The sequence below is a fragment of the Schistocerca cancellata genome, chromosome 4, assembly GCF_023864275.1.
Source record: "Schistocerca cancellata isolate TAMUIC-IGC-003103 chromosome 4, iqSchCanc2.1, whole genome shotgun sequence".
NCBI lineage: Eukaryota > Metazoa > Arthropoda > Insecta > Orthoptera > Acrididae > Schistocerca > Schistocerca cancellata.
Window position 1 is genome coordinate 541,261,793 of NC_064629.1, and position 23,481 is coordinate 541,285,273.

The following is a 23,481-nucleotide window of genomic DNA, read 5'->3' on the forward strand; positions in this document are numbered from 1 at the left end:
TACGTCGGCCCCACATAACGCCACCGCAAAACAGCAGGGAACCTCCACCTTGTAGTACTCGCTAGACAGTGTGTTTAAGGCGTTCAGCCTGACCGGGCTGCCTCCAAACACGTCTCCGAAGATTGTCTGGTTGCAGGCGTATGCGACACTAATCGGTGAAGAGAATGTGATGCCAATCCTGAGCGGTCCATACGGCATGTTGCTGATTCGAAAGGCTAGTTGAATATTTGTGGCTTTAATCAATAACAACCTTTCAATAAAATTACGTTCCACCATCACTAGAATATTGAAATACACTCCTGGAAATGGAAAAAAGAACACATTGACACCGGTGTGTCAGACCCACCATACTTGCTCCGGACACTGCGAGAGGGCTGTACAAGCAATGATCACACGCACGGCACAGCGGACACACCAGGAACCGCGGTGTTGGCCGTCGAATGGCGCTAGCTGCGCAGCATTTGTGCACCGCCGCCGTCAGTGTCAGCCAGTTTGCCGTGGCATACGGAGCTCCATCGCAGTCTTTAACACTGGTAGCATGCCGCGACAGCGTGGACGTGAACCGTATGTGCAGTTGACGGACTTTGAGCCAGGGCGTATAGTGGGCATGCGTGAGGCCGGGTGGACGTACCGCCGAATTGCTCAACACGTGGGGCGTGAGGTCTCCACAGTACATCGATGTTGTCGCCAGTGGTCGGCGGAAGGTGCACGTGCCCGTCGACCTGGGACCGGACCGCAGCGACGCACGGATGCACGCCAAGACCGTAGGATCCTACGCAGTGCCGTAGGGGACCGCACCGCCACTTCCCAGCAAATTAGGGACACTGTTGCTCCTGGGGTATCGGCGAGGACCATTCGCAACCGTCTCCATGAAGCTGGGCTACGGTCCCGCACACCGTTAGGCCGTCTTCCGCTCACGCCCCAACATCGTGCAGCCCGCCTCCAGTGGTGTCGCGACGGGCGTGAATGGAGGGACGAATGGAGACGTGTCGTCTTCAGCGATGAGAGTCGCTTCTGCCTTGGTGCCAATGATGGTCGTATGCGTGTTTGGCGCCGTGCAGGTGAGCGCCATAATCAGGACTGCATACGACCGAGGCACACAGGGCCAACACCCGGCATCATGGTGTGGGGAGCGATCTCCTACACTGGCCGTACACCACTGGTGATCGTCGAGGGGACACTGAATAGTGCACGGTACATCCAAACCGTCATCGAACCCATCGTTCTACCATTCCTAGGCCGGCAAGGGAACTTGCTGTTCCAACAGGACAATGCACGTCCGCATGTATCCCGTGCCACCCAACGTACTCTAGAAGGTGTAAGTCAACTACCCTGGCCAGCAAGATCTCCGGATCTGTCCCCCATTGAGCATGTTTGGGACTGGATGAAGCGTCGTCTCACGCGGTCTGCACGTCCAGCACGAACGCTGGTCCAACTGAGGCGCCAGGTGGAAATGGCATGGCAAGCCGTTCCACAGGACTACATCCAGCATCTCTACGATCGTCTCCATGGGAGAATAGCAGCCTGCATTGCTGCGAAAGGTGGATATACACTGTACTAGTGCCGACATTGTGCATGATCTGTTGCCTGTGTCTATGTGCCTGTGGTTCTGTCAGTGTGATCATGTGATGTATCTGACCCCAGGAATGTGTCAATAAAGTTTCCCCTTCCTGGGACAATGAATTCACGGTGTTCTTATTTCAATTTCCAGGAGTGTATGATAATCCAGGCATATATAAAATCTCATGTAGTAGCTGTAATAGCTTTTACATTGGCCAAACAGGAAGAAATTTTAACGTGAGATATAAACAATACATTAGAGAGAGCGAATATAATCAGTAGACCTTCTTTCTACACTTGAAAAAGCAAAATCACACTGCTGATACAATCGAAAATCCACTACAGATTCTGCACAGAATACCAAAGAGTTTTACAACGAACATTCTTGGGGAATTAGAAATTTATGTGTACAAGAGAAAATACCCACTATGGACGTCGCATCAATCTAGACGTGAGTACAAGACAGCTTCTTTAATGTGAATGATATTGGCATCCATACCTGTTCTCACCAAAATTTTAATTACAGATACTTGGAAATGGCGACTAAGCTGAAACAGTCTGTCGTAAATAAAGATTACCTGTTATAAGCAGCTATTTGGTGTATGTACTCTAATAATGTTCCTATTGGAAAAATCCCGTTTAGTGACTGGAACTATGAAACTGACAGCATAAAAAAAAGCAAGTTCTCAGTTGATATCATGTGGTTCTTCTGTTACTACGTGTCAGCCATTTTCAAGGAACTATGACGAAATATTTGACGATAGTGTAATACCCCATGCTGCGCAGTGTCAAAGAGGCTGGTCAGAGAAGTATGGTGAATATTTGATCAAATTTCTTTGTCAAAGAAATTTGATGCTGTAATTCCGGCCAAACTGATGCAGGCGCGAATAGGCGATTGGGCAATTTCAGGTAGCTCCGGGGGGCCGTGGGAGTAAGTGACGAGCGCCTGCGCCACGTTTGAAACTGCTGCTCCCGCCTTCCTACAAGCGCTAAGCACACGTCTTCGTTCCTACTTGGTGTCCGAAATCCGCCCTGCACCCGGCTGATCTCGGTTTAAACGGTTGCATTTGAATCTATTATCGGGCGCCTGCCTTGTAACGGAATCCCCATATTATGGAGACGCTTGGGTCAAGAACCTCGTCCTCGTTGGATATTAAACACAATCTGATTTTTAGTGCTTCCTGCACAGAATTTAAAATGCATTCAGAGATAATGCTAATGCTGCTAAGAGCAATTCAACAAATAGTTTCATTACGCCTTCATACTCTTCTGGAATATGCACAGGATTATAGATCCTGAATTTTTTTCTTATTGTGCCAAAATGTATATAAATAGAAAGAAATAAATGGTCTCTAAGAGGAAAATAGTCATAATATTCATGAAGTTCCTGCAGGCAGATATTGATGGGGCATGAAAATGATCACACTCTTGACGAATATGAAATGATGAGTACGGTACTACAAAGGGATTCTGTGGAACCATTGGGAGCAACTAACAGTTAGTGAGTAGGGGTGATCGATGAGGGATAAAATGTAATGATGGAGAGAAGTGGAGCTTTATTGACTAGAGCTGGAACGGAAGGAATATCTCAGGACATATTTTATTGCTGTGTAGGAGTTAACTGAAGTTCCAGTGGGAGATGATGGATGAGGTATTCATGTGCATGGAAGCTGAGGTACGGCTACAGTGGCACAGCAGGGTACCTGGATTGATGATTCGTGGTGTGGGTACTGGGAGCTGAGATTTGGTTCTCCGGTAAATGTATTGGGTCCGAAAGCGCTCCAAGAAGAGGAGTGGGAAATGGATGAGTTGGTATTAGATGCAATTTGCGGAAGGTAGGCGAATTTGGAATATGAGGCGGAATTGTAATGTTATGCTCTGTCGTTTAATTTCTGGATGGAGTACTTTGATTGGAATTTTTAATTACATATCTTAAATTGGGTATGTATATCTCAGCTAAGTAAATGAACACCCCTCAAAACAGCGATAATCCCATCCAGGCCATGTTGTAAATTACCCCTCTTACTCACATGTACCATTTTTCTTTATTTCAGTTACTATAATTTCTTTCGTTGCGTTAAAAAACAGCTGTTTCACTCACCTGCTTAACATCACTTTTGTATCTCATCTTTTTGTAATTTAAGACCTGTTAAAAGAAAGATTATTTTGTTCAGTCACATTTTTGGAATTTGTCACCAAAGATTATTGTTCAGTTATTTTCTTCTATGAACAGTTCTTGTAATTTGTCTATAGTTCATTAGTTAATGTGTTCACATTCACTGATCAGCCGGAACTGTTTCACCACCTATCTAATAGCCGATATGTCCACCTTTGGCACGGATAACAGCGGCGACGCGTCGTGGCGTGGACGCAAAGAGGCCTTCGTAGGTCGCTGGAGGCAGTTGGCATCACATCTGCATATACAAGTCACCTAATTCCCGTTAAGGGGGTGAAGAGCTCAGACGCCACATTCAATCACTTTCCAGATGTGTTCAATCGTATTCTGATCTGGCAAGTTGGGAATCCAGCACATCAATTCCAACTCGCCATTGTGTTCCTTGAACCACGCCATCACCCTCCTGGCGTTGTGACATGGCGCATTGTCTTGTCGAAAAATGCCACTACCGTCTGGAAACATGACCAACATGAAAGGGGTGCACGCGATCTGCAACCAGTGTACGACATTTCTTGGCCGTCATGATGCCTTGCACAAGCTCCGCTGAACCCATGGATGCCCACGTGAATGTTCCCCAGAGCATAACGAAGCCGCCTTCCCGCAATACAAGTGCCAATGAGATGTTCTACTGGAAGATGACGGATTCGCGCCCTCCCATTGGTTCGGTGAAGAAGGTATCGGGATTTATGAGACCATGCAACGCTCTGCCACTGCACCAACGTTCAGTGCCGATGGTCACGTGCCCATTTCTGTCGTATCTGTCGATGTCGTGGAGTTAACATTGGCACAAGCATGGGCCGTCGGCTGCAAAAGTGAACCATTAGAAGTGTTCGGTGCACTGAGTGTTCAGACACACTTGTGCTATGCACACCATTAAAGTCTGATGTTAGTTCCACTACAGTTCGCTGGCCGTCCCGTTTTACCAGTCTGCCCAGCCTACGACGTCCGACATCTATTATAAGGGGTGGCCGTCCAACCCCACGACGTCTGGGGGTGGTTTCACCTTGGTTTCGCCCTGTTGAAGACACTCATCACAGCACTCCTGGAACACACGACAAGTCGTACAGTTTCCGAAATGCTCGTGCAGAGCCTCCGAGCCATCGCAATCTGCCCTAGACCAAACTTAGATAGATGCGCGCCTTCTCCATTCTACACACGTACAGCAAGCTCACTGATAATACATGCATCGTTTGTGCGTCTAACTAGTAGTCATTCCTCCTCAGGTGACGCTGCTATCGCCTGGATGGGTTTATATCGATTGTAGGTCGTTGGTCATAACCTTCCCACTGATTTTTATCTTAGTTAAATAAGCGTACATCGTATCTACACTGAAACAATCCCTCTTGTTTTATTCCTAGTTCTAACATTAACATTTTGTCATCTCTGGAAATGGAGATACTCTGTAGATGCACTAGTTTAAAATCTTTGAGTCAACAAAATTTCACTGTTAGTTGGTTGGTTGTGTGAGGAAGGAGACCAGACAGCGAGGTCATCGGTCTCATCGGATTAAAGAAGGACAGGGAAGGAAGTCGGCCGTGCCCTTTCACAGGAACAGTCCCGGCATTTGCCTGGAGCGATTTGGGGAAATCACGGAAAACCTAAATCAGGATGGCCGGACGCGGGATTGAACCGTCGTCCTCCCGAATGCGAGTCCAGTGTGCTAGCCACTGCGCCACCTCGCTCGGTAAAATTTCACTGTACTACATGCTTATCTTTTATGATGGCGTAACAGGCGAAAATCGGTTCCTGCAACAAATAATAAATACCGTAGAATATTACAACAGAGTTGTGTGTATTTATTCACAATGATAAACGAATTCATCTGACTACCAAATGTGACAAAGATATCAATGAACTCAGTTTATTACACATGTATACAATTAAATTCACATTAAACAAGCGGTTTAAAAATCATTGACAGTAGTAAGCTAACAACTTGTCAAACCTGAACGGGAGACATGGAATGTGATTCAAGTGAATGAGTGCCTTGACAATACATTTACATTTCCGGTATTTGTACAGTTATTTCCAAAGCTAGTGCATATAGAAAGAAAATTCCACAGAAGTACATGCATGTGCATCTATTGGAGGAATTGAATACATGTTGAACCCATAACTTCAGAATGAAGAATGAAATTACTGAACGTCGTTATGAACAGTTCACTTAACTGCTGCAGCTGGATCTAACCACGCTCATAATCTGCAAGCTGCTGCTGAAGTGGCTGCAATATCGGTCATTGGCTCTGTAACAATAGCCCTCATCGTCTGCGTCCAGGCTCAGTTCAGTTGGATTAAATAAGATCCTGGAATAATAATCTAGGTGTGAAGTTCGCCCTTGGAGAAGCCTGCACATCAAATGACTTTCTGGGAGCGCTTACGATATGGAAAACTCGATTCTCTGTATTTTCTAGCATAAGTCCTTCGAAGGTTTGGAGGTATTTGTAGAACATAGGACGTGAAGTTCCAGGAAACGCTAGTGTAAGTTAGGAAGGCAGTTTCTTGTGTAACAGTTGTTTATATTCTCCCTGCTGCAGGTGGGGATGACAGCATTATTTTAAATTTCTAGATTAATATAATCTACTGGAAGGATTAAAAATTGGTGATGATGTTTGTGGCAAGATGATGGTGATAACTGTTACAGCGTAAAGTCAGGCGCCGGCACGCCAATCGGGAACGACAGAGAAGAGAAAGCTGTGAGAAGAAGTCAGCCAATCGCACGCTGACCGACCTTCTTCCCAGCACGACAACGCGACAGCTGCGGCCCCTAGGTGGAGAGAATATATGCACCGCACCCGGCTGGTGGGATCCACCTGGATACCAGCTTCAAGATTAGACACTTCGATAGCAGTTCAGGAGAGTCTTTTTTTGTCAGAGATCAGCTGTTACTGGAAAGACTGATTATTTCGTATGCCACCCTTTGCTTGCGACACATCTGTGTGATTTCCAAAATTAAGTATATGTAATTGTCTTTTTCTAATAAAACTCATTCATACGAATTATATGATTGTTTGTCGCCGGCCGCTGTGGTCGAGCGGTTCTAGGCGCTTCAGTCCGGAACCATGCAGCTGCTACCGTCGCAGGTTCGAATCCTGCCACGGGCATGGATGTGTGTGATGGCCTTAGGTTAGATAGGTTTAAGTAGTTGTAAGTCTAACGGACTGATGACCTCAGATGTTAAGTTCCATAGTGCTTAGAGCCATTTGAACCATTTTTGATTGTGTGTCTAGCGAACCGAGTATGCAGGATTCCTAGACACAACAAAAATGTTATGATGTGGACTCATGATATCTGCGAAAGGGGCTGGGTATGTGGGAAGTATTGTAGAGGATGTTATGTGGAAAAGAATGTGGGATGTCTGTACAGAAAGGAACTGATAACTTGGATGTGAGTGCTAGGAGGTGAGTGGAGTGCCAGCTGGAGAAGATAAGGGTGAGTTGGGTCCTTCATTTAGTATGGGACAGGTACCATTTTGTAATGGTTGGAAGGAAGGGAGAATTGTGGAGATAAATTGATGGCCTGGGAGAGGAAGCTGATATAAATTACGCGGGAGAGGACTTGGAGTGCCAGGAGATGGAGTACCTACTTCAAACTGGCTCGTCATCCACTTTGGTCCGATGTTTGCAACCCGCAGACCCAGGCAGACCTGACAGTAGTACTGTCTTGAGAGCTGTCCAGAAACTGGCATTTCCAAGGACGACGTGGGCGCAACACTTCTTCACATATGGTGCACCAGGCAGTCATTATATTGCAATGTTACGAGGGCTGTCCTGAAGTGGTAACAAGTGGTTTATCTGTATGGATGGGATCAGGACCCTCCTGTACTCACACTACTTGTTGAATGAATGTGTGGCTGCTTAATGTGTTTTCAAATATTGGATGATGTGCAGAGTAATTGGATGAACTGTTTGTCATATTTGTGTGTGTGTGTGTGTGTGTGTGTGTGTGTGTGTGTGTGTTAGAGAGAGAGAGGGAGAGAGAAAGAGAGTGTATGTAGGCCTGATTGCACACTGTGTGTGACCCCTAAATAATGTGCACACTATGTGTGCCTGAAAATATTTTATATAATTACAAGTGTGTCCATGGTTTCTTCTTGACTTGCTGCTGCTAGTCCTCGTTTCCCGTATGTATTGTATATAGAAAAAAGTATCAGGAAGATATGATTAAAATGTAAGCTGTATATATGTAAATGGATCAAACCAATCAGACAGAAAGCGATTAAAATATAAATATCGTGTAAAAGAATAACAAGTGAGGCACAACCAAAACGGGAAACTTAGTATTTAAGTTGTTCTTCTCTGTATTAGTTTTGGTGTAAATACATGTACCTTATAATACTGTCACCAAATGAGAAATAACTTTGCAATTTATTGTAGATGTAGCCATGTATGTGTCACCAAAAGAAATATTTATTATACACTGCATTTGTAAAGAAAACCATTAAAACTGTCAATACACAACAAAAATTCTTATAGAAATATTGCATTGCAAAAGAAATTATTAATAATGAACCATTTACTTAATTTGTTATAATTTGTTATTATTTTCAAACACTTTCACTATGGATTTGTTTTTAATAATAATATGTCTAGATCAGACCCGAACCTCTCTCCATGATGGACAAACCTTGAATGAAGAGATCTACACAATCGAACTAGTTAACGGATGATATGGGGTATGGGATGCTTGAATCTTATTGGTCCATGTGGGAGAGGAGGTGTTTCCTGCCATTTTAATGAGCTCTGATTGGTCCATTGGTGTTCCGCCCGTTTTATATCACGCAATACCATGTGGCCAGTAATGTCATGACCTCGTCCACTTATCTGAGGTGTGTGTGTGTGTGTGTGTGTGTGTGTGTGTGTGTGTGTAGGACATGGGTTCCCTATGGATGACCTTGATCGATTGCAATTGATTCTCTAGGGGGAGGGGAGGGGAGGCTAGTGGGGAGGGTGACCTCGAAAATAACCAGCACAACTGTTTAACGTGACACCGGAAATCCTTATCAGTAGTGATCTTGAGATAAAATCGTTACCTCAACCAGAAACCACCTTGCTTATCTACGCATGGTTGGCGTACGAGGGGGAGGGGGGGGGGGACCTGTGGAGAGATCCGATTCTCCTGACGTCATGGTGTGGGGAAGCCATGAGATAGAACTTCAGGTGAAGACTGGTAATAGTTGAAGAAGCTCTGACGACATAATGGTACGTCATGTACATCCTACGTCATTACTTATTGCCTATCATGTGACAGTGTGGCTCAAATGGCTCTGAGCACTATGGGACTTAACTGCTGAGGTCATCAGTCCCCTAGAACTTAGAACTACTTAAACCTAACTAACCTAAGGACATCACACACACCCATGCCCAAGGCAGGATTCGAACCTGCGACCGTAGCGGTCGTGCGGAGCAGTGTCATGGTGCCATTTTACTCTCAGGGCCTGCACGATCCCCAGATCATTGTCCAGTATAGCATGTGTGGGACTAGCTCGTACTTCAACTCTCTCTCAGTACCAAGGGTATTAGGAACCATTTACAACAGCTTGCTCCAGAAGAGGATACAATGGCTTTATGACACAATTCCCAACCAAGTGAGCGCATGAATCCGAGCCAAAGGGGATGTAACCTCGTACTGACAGGCTGCCAAGTTCTTTCTAAATTTTACTCGATTTTGTAATCACAGTAATAGCATCATATACACTTTCAATGCGTTGCAGTGCTACCTGTTTACCGATGAATCAGGTTTCACAAACCACCGTGCAGTGAATATATGCAAAATGCATTACTGGTCCGTGGACAATCCTAACTGGCTGCGACAGGTAGAGCGACATCGACCGTGGAATGTAAATGTATGGTGCGGAGTAATTGGCGGCCATCTCATTGGTCCTCACTTCATTGAAGGCACCCAAACAGCTGAAAAATACATCGAATTTCTACAAAATTATCTGACAACTTTGCTAGAAAATGTCCATCTGGAAACGCCTAGACGTATGTGGTATCATCATGATGATGCTCCTGCACATTCTGCAATGAACACTAGGCTGACCCTTGACAGAATGTTCGACGGGCGTTTCATAGGACGAGTTGTTGTTGTTGTGGTCTTCAGTCCTGAGACTGGTTTGATGCAGCTCTCCATGCTACTCTATCCTGTGCAAGCTCCTTCATCTCCCAGTATCTACTGCAACCTACATCCTTCTGAATCTGCTTAGTGTATTCATCTCTTGGTCTCCCTCTACGATTTTTACCCTCCACACTGCCCTCCAATGCTAAATTTGTGATCCCTTGATGCCTCAAAACATGTCCTACCAACCGATCCCTTCTTCTAGTCAAGTTGTGCCACAAACTTCTCTTCTCCCCAATCCTATTCAATACCTCCTCATTAGTTACGTGATCTACCCACCTTATCTTCAGCATTCTTCTGTAGCACCACATTTCGAAAGCTTCTATTCTCTTCTTGTCCAAACTAGTTATCGTCCATGTTTCACTTCCATACATGGCTACACTCCATACAAATACTTTCAGAAACGACTTCCTGACACTTAAATCTATACTCGATGTTAACAAATTCCTCTCCTTGAGAAACGCTTTCCTTGCCATTGCCAGTCTACATTTTATATCCTCTCTACTTCGACCATCATCGGTTATTTTACTCCCTAAATAGCAAAACCCCTTTACTACTTTAAGTGTCTCATTTCCTAATCTAATTCCCTCAGCATCACCCGACTTAATTTGACTACATTCCATTATGCTCGTTTTGCTTTTGTTGATGTTCATCTTATATCCTCCTTTCAAGACACTGTCCATTCCGTTCAACTGCTCTTCCAAGTCCCCTGCTGTCTCTGACAGAATTACAATGTCATCGGCGACCCTCAAAGTTTTTATTTCTTCTCCATGAATTTTAATACCTACTCCGAATTTTTCTTTTGTTTCCTTTACTGCTTGCTCAATATACAGATTGAATAACATCGGGGTGAGGCTTGTAACGCCGGAAATGCATAGCCTCCTATTTCCATCTATTGTACTATTTTTTTTTCCTTGCTTTGTTACCTTAAGATATGACATTCCTGTCTCTTTGTATATTGTAATTGTTTTACTGTTTGTATATATATATTTATACATTTATATCGATGTATAATTGGTTTGTTTCGTAAATATTATTTGTATTTTTACGCTGGGTCTTGCCTAGGGAAGACTGCTATCGAACGATTACGTCGATAGGTCGTGTGAAGAATCAAAGTGTGTAGGATCTTTGGTAGTGTTAACTCTGCCGCGTGGAGCGCGGGAGGAGAGAGAGAGTCTGGGGAGTAGCGAGTGGAGCAGGTGTGTTGTGTGACGCTCCCGCGAGTTGCCGCGCTTTCGGGGTTTGGCAGCATGTAATTGCGCTTGACTTGCGATGATAGTTTCTGACATGGTGTCGCGGACGGGAAACATTAACTAGCGCACATCAAGAGCCCGTTTCGTCTGGTGACCGTGTCGAGAAGAAGGCGCGCCAACATCCAGCTTCTGCAACAGCGACGGCCGACAATGAGTGACTGTCGCCACCTCCTCGACGGACGGCTTCAAACCTGCAATCAACCGACGAGGAAGGCTGGACGCACGTAAAATTTTAGAACTGTATGGCAGACCTCAGCTTTTCAAACTGTTCCATTTTCGTCACTATAATTACAGCAACTTAGCATGAACTTTTGTTGCTCATTGTCCCAATTGCATTACCAAGCAGAGTCCCTTCCTTTTCCGAAATGAACCCGAGTGTCGTTGAAATTCAAACGCCAGCATTAAAGTAATATAGCTAACTCGTTTTCACTGCTTTAATTTCAAAGTTCAATTATGGCATTAATAGCTGGCTACAATATTCAGATTACACAAGCACGAATTAAGAGTGCGAGCTTTGTTACCGTATTTTAGCTTGCCTGTGACTGCAGCTCAGCTTGGTACGTACTAAATTTTACTATTGTTAATTGTACAGAATCATTTAATTCAAGTTCAAAGTTAAATCTCTTCTTTCTAAATTGCGTAGATTCAAGTAGCTTTTGAAATGATTGTTGAGGTAGTCCAAGACTAACCGTATTTTACTGAATTTCGATGTGCTTCAGAAAGAAAGCTCACTACTAACTTCAGTCACTAAATTAACTTTCGATTTTCCGGTTTTAGTAATTCTTTTGCTAAATTAAGTCAGGGTGCAGCGAAATTTATTACTTCTGACAAACTTTCAGTTTTCACACTACACGTGTCAACCTTCAGTTGCCACGCTTCTAGTGCTAATTATATGTGTAATAACCTTTCTTTTTCAGTTACTATAGTAATTGTCCTTAGGACCGGCGACCGTGATTTCCCCCAAATCTCAAATACCTAATTACCGCTAGTTAATTGTTAACGTAACGGCTGCACATTTACTTTCTTTATTAACTTTACCCCTTTTCAAAATTAATTTCCACCAGTTTCATTAGCATTTTTCCTTTCATTTAGATGTAACCCTTTCCTCCCTCTTTACCGACAAATTAACTTCGGTGACGATTGCTTTTCCCAAATTTCCATTAGGTACACGCGGTTTCATTTTTCACTGTCATTAAGGTCGGTAAGTGAGGGGGAGGTTACACGTGGCGACCTGGTGACAGGACAATCTTCGGATTTGAGGTTGTTCTGGACACGAATTTTGCATTGTGCAAATCTCGTAACAAAGTACTGGTTACGTACAGGCCGTTACGTCAGCGAGAATAAGTAGTGGGAGTAATCCTAATTATATTTGAGATTTGTCATTTATATTGAAAATTATTAAAATGAGTGAAGGCAACAATTACCAAAATTTGGTAGACTTGGATACGGAACAATCGGTCGAACAGTGGGAAACGCGCACGGCGGTTCCCATTGTTCAGGGGCAGGCGGCTAGCATGAAAGACGCGACCGCCGAAACGCAACAAAGAGCAGAAATGGAATTCCAAACTTTAGAAAATGTTTCGGAATCGGAAGCGAAAATCAAATCTGTACCTCTTGATGATGAATACGGGGGAACATATATAGAGGAACCAGCTACGGAAGTAAAACCGGTAGTCTCCGGGAATTTAACTGATTTACTGAATGTTTTGATTAATGAAGTCTAGAGTCAATCGGCAGAAATTAAAGCTCTGTCTGCCAAGCAAGAAGCTCAGTCTGCCAAGCAAGAAGCTCAGTCTGAAAAAATTGAACGGATGCTAGACAATCAGAACACAGCTATTAACGTTGTTAACAACAATGTTGGAGTTGTTAACACAAAAGTTGATAAAATCAAAGAAGATATTGTTGTGATTAATACCGAAATCGGTAATCTTAAACAGGAAATGATAGGCGTTCAGGCGGAAATTGCGAGCATAAATACTCGTTTTGATTCCGAAATTAGCAGAATCGAGAAAAGTGTAGGAGAAGCAGTTGCTCCGATCATCGAGAATAAGGTGACGGAACAAATTCAATTAGTGAAAAAAGAGGATCAACAGAAGGTGGAAACTTTAAAGGCTTTAGTGTCCGAAGTAGACACTAAAGTGAGGGAGCAGGCTAATACCTGCGAAGAGAAAAAGAGGGAAGTGGAAACGCTTGCGACAACCACTTGCCAAGTAATTACGAGAGTGTCGGAATTAGAAAAGAAACTTGACGAAAAACAGAGCTATGTGCCAATCTGTGCACATAGTTCGGAATTGTTGACGAAAGAGGAGCGGTTCGACCCCTTGAAAAAAGGCGGTATACACGCGACGGATTTCATTAAAAATTGTGAAAGAGTTTTACCCAGATCATGGACTAATGAGAGAAAAATTAATGCGGTTATTGATGTGCTGGCTGGTGATGCCAAGCGTTGGGGCTTAAACCTCAACATTACGAACCTGACTTTTGACGAGTTTAAAAATTTGTTTCTGGCTGAATACTGGTCAGAGCAAAAACAGCAAAGTGTCTGGCGCGAATTTGTCGTATCGAGGCCTTTCGATGCGAATTCGCGCGGTTCGATGAGGGAGTTTTGTGAGGGCTGGATCCGCAAGTTGGAATATTTGCGTGATCGCCGCACGGAATCCGAAATAGTCTGGGAACTCTACAAGAAGCTTCCAGATGATACAAAACGCTACGTAGGAAGCAATTACAGGACAATCAATGATTTCCTGGAAAGAGTTGAGGACGAGGACAATTGGCGCAATAATCGCGACAGTGGTAGAGGCCGTGGTAACAACAACGGGTACCACCCCAACCATAACAACGATAACCATGGGAATAATGCATACCGCAGCAATAACAATAATGGTTCGGACCGTAATAACAATCGGTACAATGCAAATAATAACAGGAATGACAGAAACCAGTATCATACTAACGTGATACGGGCTTCACAGAATAGTAATAACGCCAGAGGGTGTGATCAGCCGCCTCAGCAGCATCCGGGGAGCGTATCTGCTGGGACGAGACAGGGAAACCATTAGCCGCGCCGGTGAGGGGCCGAGCGGGCGTGGAGAAATTTTGGCGGCCCAATAACAGGAGAAAACCCAGGTATCGTCATTATGAAAATTCCGTGTGGAATAATCAACGGCGGGAGTGTGTGCCAGTGTTAGGAGAAAGGAGTGCGCCCACAAGTAGTAGATCAGCTGTATACACGGCAGTAGGTAGTACATTCACTGTCAGTGAGAACAATTTAAGTAGTGTTCCGGAAATCGATTATAAAGTGGCAGCTGTAATACCCACAGCGGAACTGGAGATTGAGTTTAAGAATGATTCGCAATTGTTGAGAGAAGATCAGATGTCGGATAACACGTCCGTCATCGAGCGAGGGGATGCAGAGAGGGATGAGGTCTGGTTAAGGCAGTTCGGTCGCTTATACGACGAACTAAGAGATTATAGGGGTCTGTATGGGAGAAGTGTTTATGGGGAGCGCGTGCAGGATTTGCCGCGTCTCGTCCCGCAGGAAGATAGTGTTTGTGAAGTGATAGAAAGTTCTGGCCCTAACCGGCAGACTTTACTAGAAATAGTTGATGTTAATGGGGAGCACGAGCAAGATTCGTCGTGTTTCGTCCCGCAGGAGTTGGATGTTGAAGTAGTAACGGAAAGTTCTGGCCCTAATCGGCAGACTTTACCGAAAGTTATAGTGGTAGAAGTAGCCGACCCATCCGACGCAAACCTCCAGTTTAAACATTGCGAAAGTATTAAGGAGAAAGATTACGAAAATTTCAGTGATAGCCGGACACGATTGGTAGAAAAGCACGTAGATTACAGCGTGTATGAGGTTAGAGCTGACGTTACACGGTCAGACGGTAGCAGTGTGGGTTGCGCAGATCCAGAGGAAGTAACTTCAGATAATACTGGGCACATTCCTCCAGGTAGATTGGCAGATGAGATTAATCTGACCAAAGTGGAATCAACGAAGGTGACGGTTAATGAATTGATAGCAAAGCAACACTCACTAGTTGACGAGTTACAGGAAAAGGTTTCGGTATTGGAGGCGAAGCTACAGACTAAGCCTCAGGACAAACGTGTTGAAATTAAAACTGTAAGTGAACAGAGGCTTAAAAAGCCGCCAGATAAGCCGGATTTAGGATCAAAGCCGGATGGTTTCTTCTGGAATGACCTGGATATAGAAGAGGATTTACTGTGGGAAAATAAAGAAACAGTCGAGGACAAGTGTAGACAGATAGTAGTGTCTGTTAATATGCACGACCTACAACTAAACGTGTTGATTGACACCGGTGCAGAATTGAGTGCTGTATCTGGGAAAATGTTTGAGTTACTGAAAGACAGACCTGGCATTGTAGTTATGCCAGTAACAGGAGTGAAAATTATCGGTGCTACTGGGAAGGCCAGTAAACCGGTCACAAAACAGATTTTTGTCAACTTCGAGATATGTGGGGCACGATTTGAACAAGAGTTTGTCGTCGTGCCAGACTTGACTACAGAAGTAATTATCGGGTTAGATTGGCTATTAAAGTACCGTGCAGTGATTAATTGCGAAAGCAAAACTTTGACATGTATGTCACTAGATAAAACGATAGTAGTTAGTTTTGACGAGGCAGGAGACGGTGTGCATAGGCAATACCAGCCTATACACATTGTTAACTGGCCGGATGACATTGACGTAGGAATGAATTTGAACTGCCGTAACGTGAGGAATCTCGGCATTGACAAAAGTGTAGAAAGTGAAATGCAAGAGATAATCAAATTCCTTCCACGGATTGACATTAGTATTGGTGTGAAAAAAGATCGTTTGCGAGGAGTAATGAAGCAAAAAACCGATGCTCGCATACGTCGTCATGACGCTAAAGCGCGTTTTGCTAAGTTTGCAATCGGAGACTTAGTACTTGTAAAAGCTCATGAGAAATCGAGCGAGATAGACAATGAAATCTCTAAATTTAAGTTTGTTTATAATGGACCATATAAAGTCATTGGTATACCTCACACAAATGCTTATTGCTTAGAGTATCCAAGCTCTGGAAAACGATTAGGTATACGGAATATTGTAGACTTGAAATTGTACCACACAATGGGTAATTTGTACAGTATGTAAACATAGAGTGTAAGATTTAAGGATGTGCCATGTTATGATGCTTTTGCCTGACCTAGATGTCATTAAAGAAGTTGTAATTAATAAGTAATTAATTTTGACTAAATGATTTAAGAGTAACTGATTAGTAATCATCTGAAAAATCCAAGCTGCTAGTTTAAGTTTTCAGCTGAGCCACAGTAGATTAAGGAATGTAAATATGATATTGTAACTTGCTGTAATATTTCATGAATGTGTGTTTTTATTAGTTATTGCCGATGTACTTAGACGCTGTTTTAAGTTTCAGGCTAGTACATGCGTGTGATGATGGACAGTGTTGAGTTATCCACTGTGATAGTGTTTATGGACTCCTTGAGATTACTCGGGAGTGAGTTTTTCCTAAAGAATTCAGTGAAACGGACGTTCTGGAAACGCCGTTACAAGGGCGAGTGAGATCAAGCGTGCCGCACAGGCGGGCGCAACAATCCTGGCAAGGCTGAGCCGCTGTCAGCTCTTGTGTCGCTGTCGGCTCTTGTGCCGCGGTCGGCATTCTTTGTACTCGCGAGTACGGAATGTGGAGTTGCTTTTCTTCCCGGACAGCTGATGTGAAAGAATTCTGCTGTCAATATTTGTTTTTTCGATCTGCTGTATGTTATTTTCTTGTTTAGCGTTAATTGGACATGACGAGAAAATTATTTATGAAAAGGTTACATAAAAATGTGTGTTCTATGTAATTAATCATTAGTTTGCGTATTTGATATACCTGTTTTTTATGACCATGTACTCTGATTAATTTTGCAAATAGTATTCCATTTCTTATAGTGTTACGAATTTTAATGATTTTGGAATAGCTAAACCATATTCTATGTTTTTTATGAATTTTGATATGTTGTCAACCTGTTTTACTTTGTGCAAGATGACAGAGTGGAATAAGATTAGGAGTATCTCCACTCTATTATTATTGTATAAAAATGGGTTTATGATTAATTAGACGAATGCTAAATTTTTTTGATGTTTTGAGCGTATGCATTTCCGCTGTTTCTTTTTTGGGACATTTTCTGAGTCTGTTTACGTTACACGAACATCCTCAGACAATGTGGGGCACGTGTAACGCCGGAAATGCATAGCCTCCTATTTCCATCTATTGTACTATTTTTTTTCCTTGCTTTGTTACCTTAAGATATGACATTCCTGTCTCTTTGTATATTGTAATTGTTTTACTGTTTGTATATATATATATATATATATTTATACATTTATGTCGATGTATAATTGGTTTGTTTCGTAAATATTATTTGTATTTTTACGCTGGGTCTTGCCTAGGGAAGACTGCTATCGAACGATTACGTCGATAGGTCGTGTGAAGAATCAAAGTGTGTAGGATCTTTGGTAGTGTTAACTCTGCCACGTGGAGCGCGAGCGGAGAGAGAGAGTCTGGGGAGTAGCGAGTGGAGCAGGTGTGTTGTGTGACGCTCCCGCGAGTTGCCGCGCTTTCGGGGTTTGGCAGCATGTAATTGCGCTTGACTTGCGATGATAGTTTCTGACATGGTGTCGCGGACGGGAAACATTAACTAGCGCACATCAAGAGCCCGTTTCGTCTGGTGACCGTGTCGAGAAGAAGGCGCGCCAACATCCAGCTTCTGCAACAGCGACGGCCGACAATGAGAGACTGTCGCCACCTCCTCGACGGACGGCTTCAAACCTGCAATCAACCGACGAGGAAGGCTGGACGCACGTAAAGTTTTAGAACTGTATGGCAGACCTCAGCTTTTCAAACTGTTCCATTTTCGTCACTATAATTACAGCAACTTAGCATGAACTTTTGTTGCTCATTGTCCCAATTGCATTACCAAGCAGAGTCCCTTCCTTTTCCGAAATGAACCCGAGTGTCGTTGAAATTCAAACGCCAGCATTAAAGTAATATAGCTAACTCGTTTTCACTGCTTTAATTTCAAAGTTCAATTATGGCATTAATAGCTGGCTACAATATTCAGATTACACAAGCACGAATTAAGAGTGCGAGCTTTGTTACCGTATTTTAGCTTGCCTGTGACTGCAGCTCAGCTTGGTACGTACTAAATTTTACTATTGTTAATTGTACAGAATCATTTAATTCAAGTTCAAAGTTAAATCTCTTCTTTCTAAATTGCGTAGATTCAAGTAGCTTTTGAAATGATTGTTGAGGTAGTCCAAGACTAACCGTATTTTACTGAATTTCGATGTGCTTCAGAAAGAAAGCTCACTACTAACTTCAGTCACTAAATTAACTTTCGATTTTCCGGTTTTAGTAATTCTTTTGCTAAATTAAGTCAGGGTGTAGCGAAATTTATTACTTCTGACAAACTTTCAGTTTTCACACTACACGTGTCAACCTTCAGTTGCCACGCTTCTAGTGCTAATTATATGTGTAATAACCTTTCTTTTTCAGTTACTATAGTAATTGTCCTTAGGACCGGCGACTGTGATTTCCCCCAAATCTCAAATACCAAATTACCGCTAGTTAATTGTTAACGTAACGGCTGCACATTTACTTTCTTTATTAACTTTACCCCTTTTCAAAATTAATTTCCACCAGTTTCATTAGCATTTTTCCTTTCATTTAGATGTAACCCTTTCCTCCCTCTTTACCGACAAATTAACTTCGGTGACGATTGCTTTTCCCAAATTTCCATTAGGTACACGCGGTTTCATTTTTCACTGTCATTAAGGTCGGTAAGTGAAGGGGAGGTTACAGGCTACAACCCTGTCTTACTCCTTTCCCAACCACTGCTTCCCTTTCATGCCCCTCGACTCTTATAACTGTCATCTGGTTTCTGTACAAATTGTAAATAGCCTTTCGCTCCCTGTATTTTACCCCTGCCACCTTCAGAATTTGAAAGAGAGTATTCCAGTTAACATTGTCAAAAGCTTTCTCTAAGTCTACAAATGCTAGAAACGTAGGTTTGCCTTTTCTTAAACTTTCTTCTAAGATAAGTCGTAAGGTCAGTATTGCCTCACGTGTTCCAACATTTCTACGGAATCCAAACTGATCTTCCCCGAGGTCGGCTTCTACCAGTTTTTCCATTCGTCTGTAAAGAATTCGCGTTAGTATTTTGCAGCTGTGACTTATTAAACTGATAGTTCGGTAATTTTCACATCTGTCAACACCTGCTTTCTTTGGGATTGGAATTATTATATTCTTCTTGAAGTCTGAGGGAATTTCGCCTGTCACATACATCGTGCTCACCAGATGGTAGAGTTTTGTCATGACTGGCTCTCCCGAGGCCATCAGTAGTTCAAATGGAATGTTGTCTACTCCCGGGGCCTTGTTTCGACTCAGGTCTTTCAGTGCTCTGTCAAACTCTTCACGCAGTATCTTATCTCCCATTTCGTCTTCATCTACATCCTCTTCCATTTCCATAATATTGTCCTGAAGTACATCGCCCTTGTATAAACCCTCTATATACTCCTTCCACCTTTCTGCCTTCCCTTCTTTGCTTAGAACTGGGTTGCCATCTGAGCTCTTTATATTCATACAAGTGGTTCTCTTCTCTCCAAAGGTCTCTTTAATTTTCCTGTAGGCAGTATCTATCTTACCCCTAGTGAGACAAGCCTCTACATCCTTACATTTGTCCTCTAGCCATTCCTGCTTAGCCATTTTGCACTTCCTGTCGATATCATTTTTGAGACGTTTGTATTCCTTTTTGCCTGCTTCATTTACTGCATTTTTATATTTTCTCCTTTCATCAATTAAATTCAATATTTCTTCTGTTACCCAAGGATTTCTATTAGCCCTCGTCTTTTTACCTACTTGATCCTCTGCTGCCTTCACTACTTCATCCCTCAGAGCTACCCATTCTTCTTCTACTGTATTTCTTTCCCCCATTCCTGTCAATTGTTCCCTTATGCTCTGCCTGAAACTCTCTACAACCTCTGGTTCTTTCAGTTTATCCAGGTCCCATCTCCTTAAATTCCCACCTTTTTGCAGTTTCTTTAGTTTCAATCTGCAGTTCATAACCAATAGATTGTGGTCAGAATCCACATCTGCCCCAGGAAATGTCTTACAATTTAAAACCTGGTTCCTAAATCTCTGTCTTACCATTATATAATCTATCTGATACCTTTTAGTATCTCCAGGATTCTTCCAGGTATACAACCTTCTTTTATGATTCTTGAACCAAGTGTTGGCTCTGATTAAGTTATGCTCTGTGCAAAATTCTACAAGGCGGCTTCCTCTTTCATTCCTTCCCCCCAATCCATATTCACCTACTATGTTTCCTTCTCTCCCTTTTCCTACTGACGAATTCCAGTCACCCATGACTATTAAATTTTCGTCTCCCTTCACTACCTGAATAATTTCTTTTATCTCGTCATACATTTCATCTATTTCTTCATCATCTGCAGAGGTAGTTGGCATATAAACTTGTACTACTGTAGTAGGCATGGGTTTTGTGTCTATCTTGGCCACAATAATGCGTTCACTATGCTGTTTGTAGTAGCTAACCCGCACTCCTATTTTTTTATTCATTATTAAACCTACTCCTGCATTACCCCTATTTGGACGAGGTGGATGCATAAACTGGCCAGCCCGTTCTCCTGACCTTACACCTTTAGACTTCTTTCTGTGGGGTACGTTAAATGAGAACGTGTACCGTGATGTGCCTACAACCCTAGAGGATATGAAACATCGTATTGAGGCAGCCTGTGGATACATTACACCAGATGTACTGCGTCGTGTAGAACATTCATTACGCGGTAGATTGCAAATGTGTGCAGCAAATGATGGGCACCACTCTGAACATTTATTGGATTGAAATGTCAGGACACTCGCTTTTACATTCTGTAATTGAAAACTAAATAGAAATTTGTACGTTTAACTACATTCTCATGTTAATATACATTTCCTTCTAACAGATCAGTGCCGTACAGTATTCTTCAGAGACGAAGACTAATAAAAATGTTAGCATGTGGACGTAATGTGATGTACATGTCTCTTCTGTACATACGTTACATCACTGTTCTTTTTGTATCTCTACTTAATTCGGTTCTCTCCGATAACTGCTGAGGAGTTACTCACGACATTATTGTTGTAATAAATTCTGTCCAGTTATGTTGGAGTTCACTTGTGTCACAGTGTCGCTATCGTTAAAATGGACGCTGCAGGCAATGACTGTGAAAATGTTGTGGTTGATGGTTGTGCAAAAGCAACAGCTTTATGACATCCTTCTCAATCGAAAACGTGCATGCAGACAGGCTACAGGAAGTGTAACGTCATATTAATAAGTAGGCACACACTGTCAAGTTATTTGTATATTTGACTCGATTTTCTAATCTCTGAAGTAACATCACACACCCACTCCATCCGCAAAGTTTCATTTCGTTTTCTTCTCTCTTTTGGGTGTTTCACTTTTATTTTCATAAAGTGTAGAATTTTTTTAATATCTCCCAGAGTAACATACAGTGAATGTTCGCTACCTATTTGACGCATTATGAGAATTTAAATGAAAATATTGTTAATTGACGATGTAATACTCATGCAAACTCTGAGCACAGTTCATGGCTTATGAATTGTTGATTAAAAATGAAGAAATTAGAAACAGGCAGGAAATTAAGGAGATGAGACCTGGATAATTTGAAAGAACTGGAGGTTGTCGAGAGCTACATAGGGGGCATTAGGCAACTGTTGACTAGAACAGGGGAAAAATATACAGTAGAAGACGAATGGGTGGTCTTAAGACAGGAAATAGTGAAGGCAGCAGAGGATCAAATAGGTAAAAAGACAAGGCCTAGAAGGAATCCTTGGGTAACACCAGAAATATTGAATTTAACTGAAAAAAGGAGAAAACTTAAAAATCCAGCAAATGAAGTAGGCGAAAGGGGATATAAACGTTTGAAAAGTGAGATTGACAGGAAGTGCAAAATGCCAAAGCAGAAATGGCTAGAGGATAGGTATAAGGATTTAGAAGCGTATTTGACTAAGGGAAAGATACATACAACATACAGGAAAATTAAAGAGGTCTTTAGGAAGAAGAGAAGGAGCTATATGATTATCAGGAGCTCAAATGGTAAATTAGTCCTAAGAAAACAAGGGAAAGCTGAAAGGTGGAGTGATTGTATGGAAGGTCTATAAGCCTACTAGGGAGATTTACTTAAAAGCAATATAGCTGGCCGGGGTGGCCGAGCGGTTCTAGGTGCTACAGTCTGGAACCGCGTGACCACTACGGTCGCAGGTTCGAATCCTGCCTCGGGCATGGATGTGTGTCATGTCCTTAGGTTAGTTATTTATAGCTTTTGTAGACTTAGATAAAGCTTTTGACAATGTTTTCTGTAATTCTCTCCTTGAAATTCTGGAAATAGCAGGGGTAAAATACGGAAAGCGGAAGACTGTTTATAAATTGTAGAGATATTAGACGGCTGCTATAAGAGTAAAAGGCACAAAAGAGAAGAAGTCGTCGAGAAGTGAGCGAGACAGGGTTGTAGACTGTTCCCAATGTTATTCCATCTGTACACTGAACAATCAGTAAAAGAAACCAAAGAAAAATTCTGAGTAGGAATTAAAGTTCAGTGAGAAGAAATAAAAAAAATTGTTTCCCGATAACATTGTAATTCTGTCAGGGAAAGAAAGAGGACTTGTAAGAGCTGTTGAACGGAATGGGTATTGTCTTGAAAGGAGAATATAAGATGAACATCAATAAAAGCAAAACAAGGATAATGGAATGTAATCGAACTAAATCAGGCGATGATAAAGGAATCCGATTAAGAAATGAGACACTAAAAATAGTAGATGTTGAGCTATTTGGACAGCAAAATGACTGATAGTGGCCGAGGTACAGAGGATATGAAATGTAGACTGGCAATGTAAGAAAAGCATTTTTGAAGCGAAATTTGTTAACACCGAATATAGGTTTAAGTGTTAGGAAGTCTTTTCTGAAGATATTTGTGTGGAGTATAGCCATTTATGGAAGTGAAACGTGGAAGGTAAACAGTTTGGATAAAAATAGAATAGAAACTTTCGAAATTTGGTGCTACAGAAGAATGCTGAAGAATAGATGGGTCGATCGCGTAACTAATGAGGAGGAACTGAATAGAAATGGGGAGACAAGAAATTTGTGGCACAACTTGAACAAAAGAAGGGATCGGTTGATAGGACACATTCTGATATTAAGTGATCACCAAATTAACATTGGACGGAAGTGTTGGGGGCTAAAAATCGTCAAGGGAGACCAAAATATGAATATAGTAAGCAGATTCAGAACGATATAGATTGCAGTAGTTATTCAAAGATGAAGAAG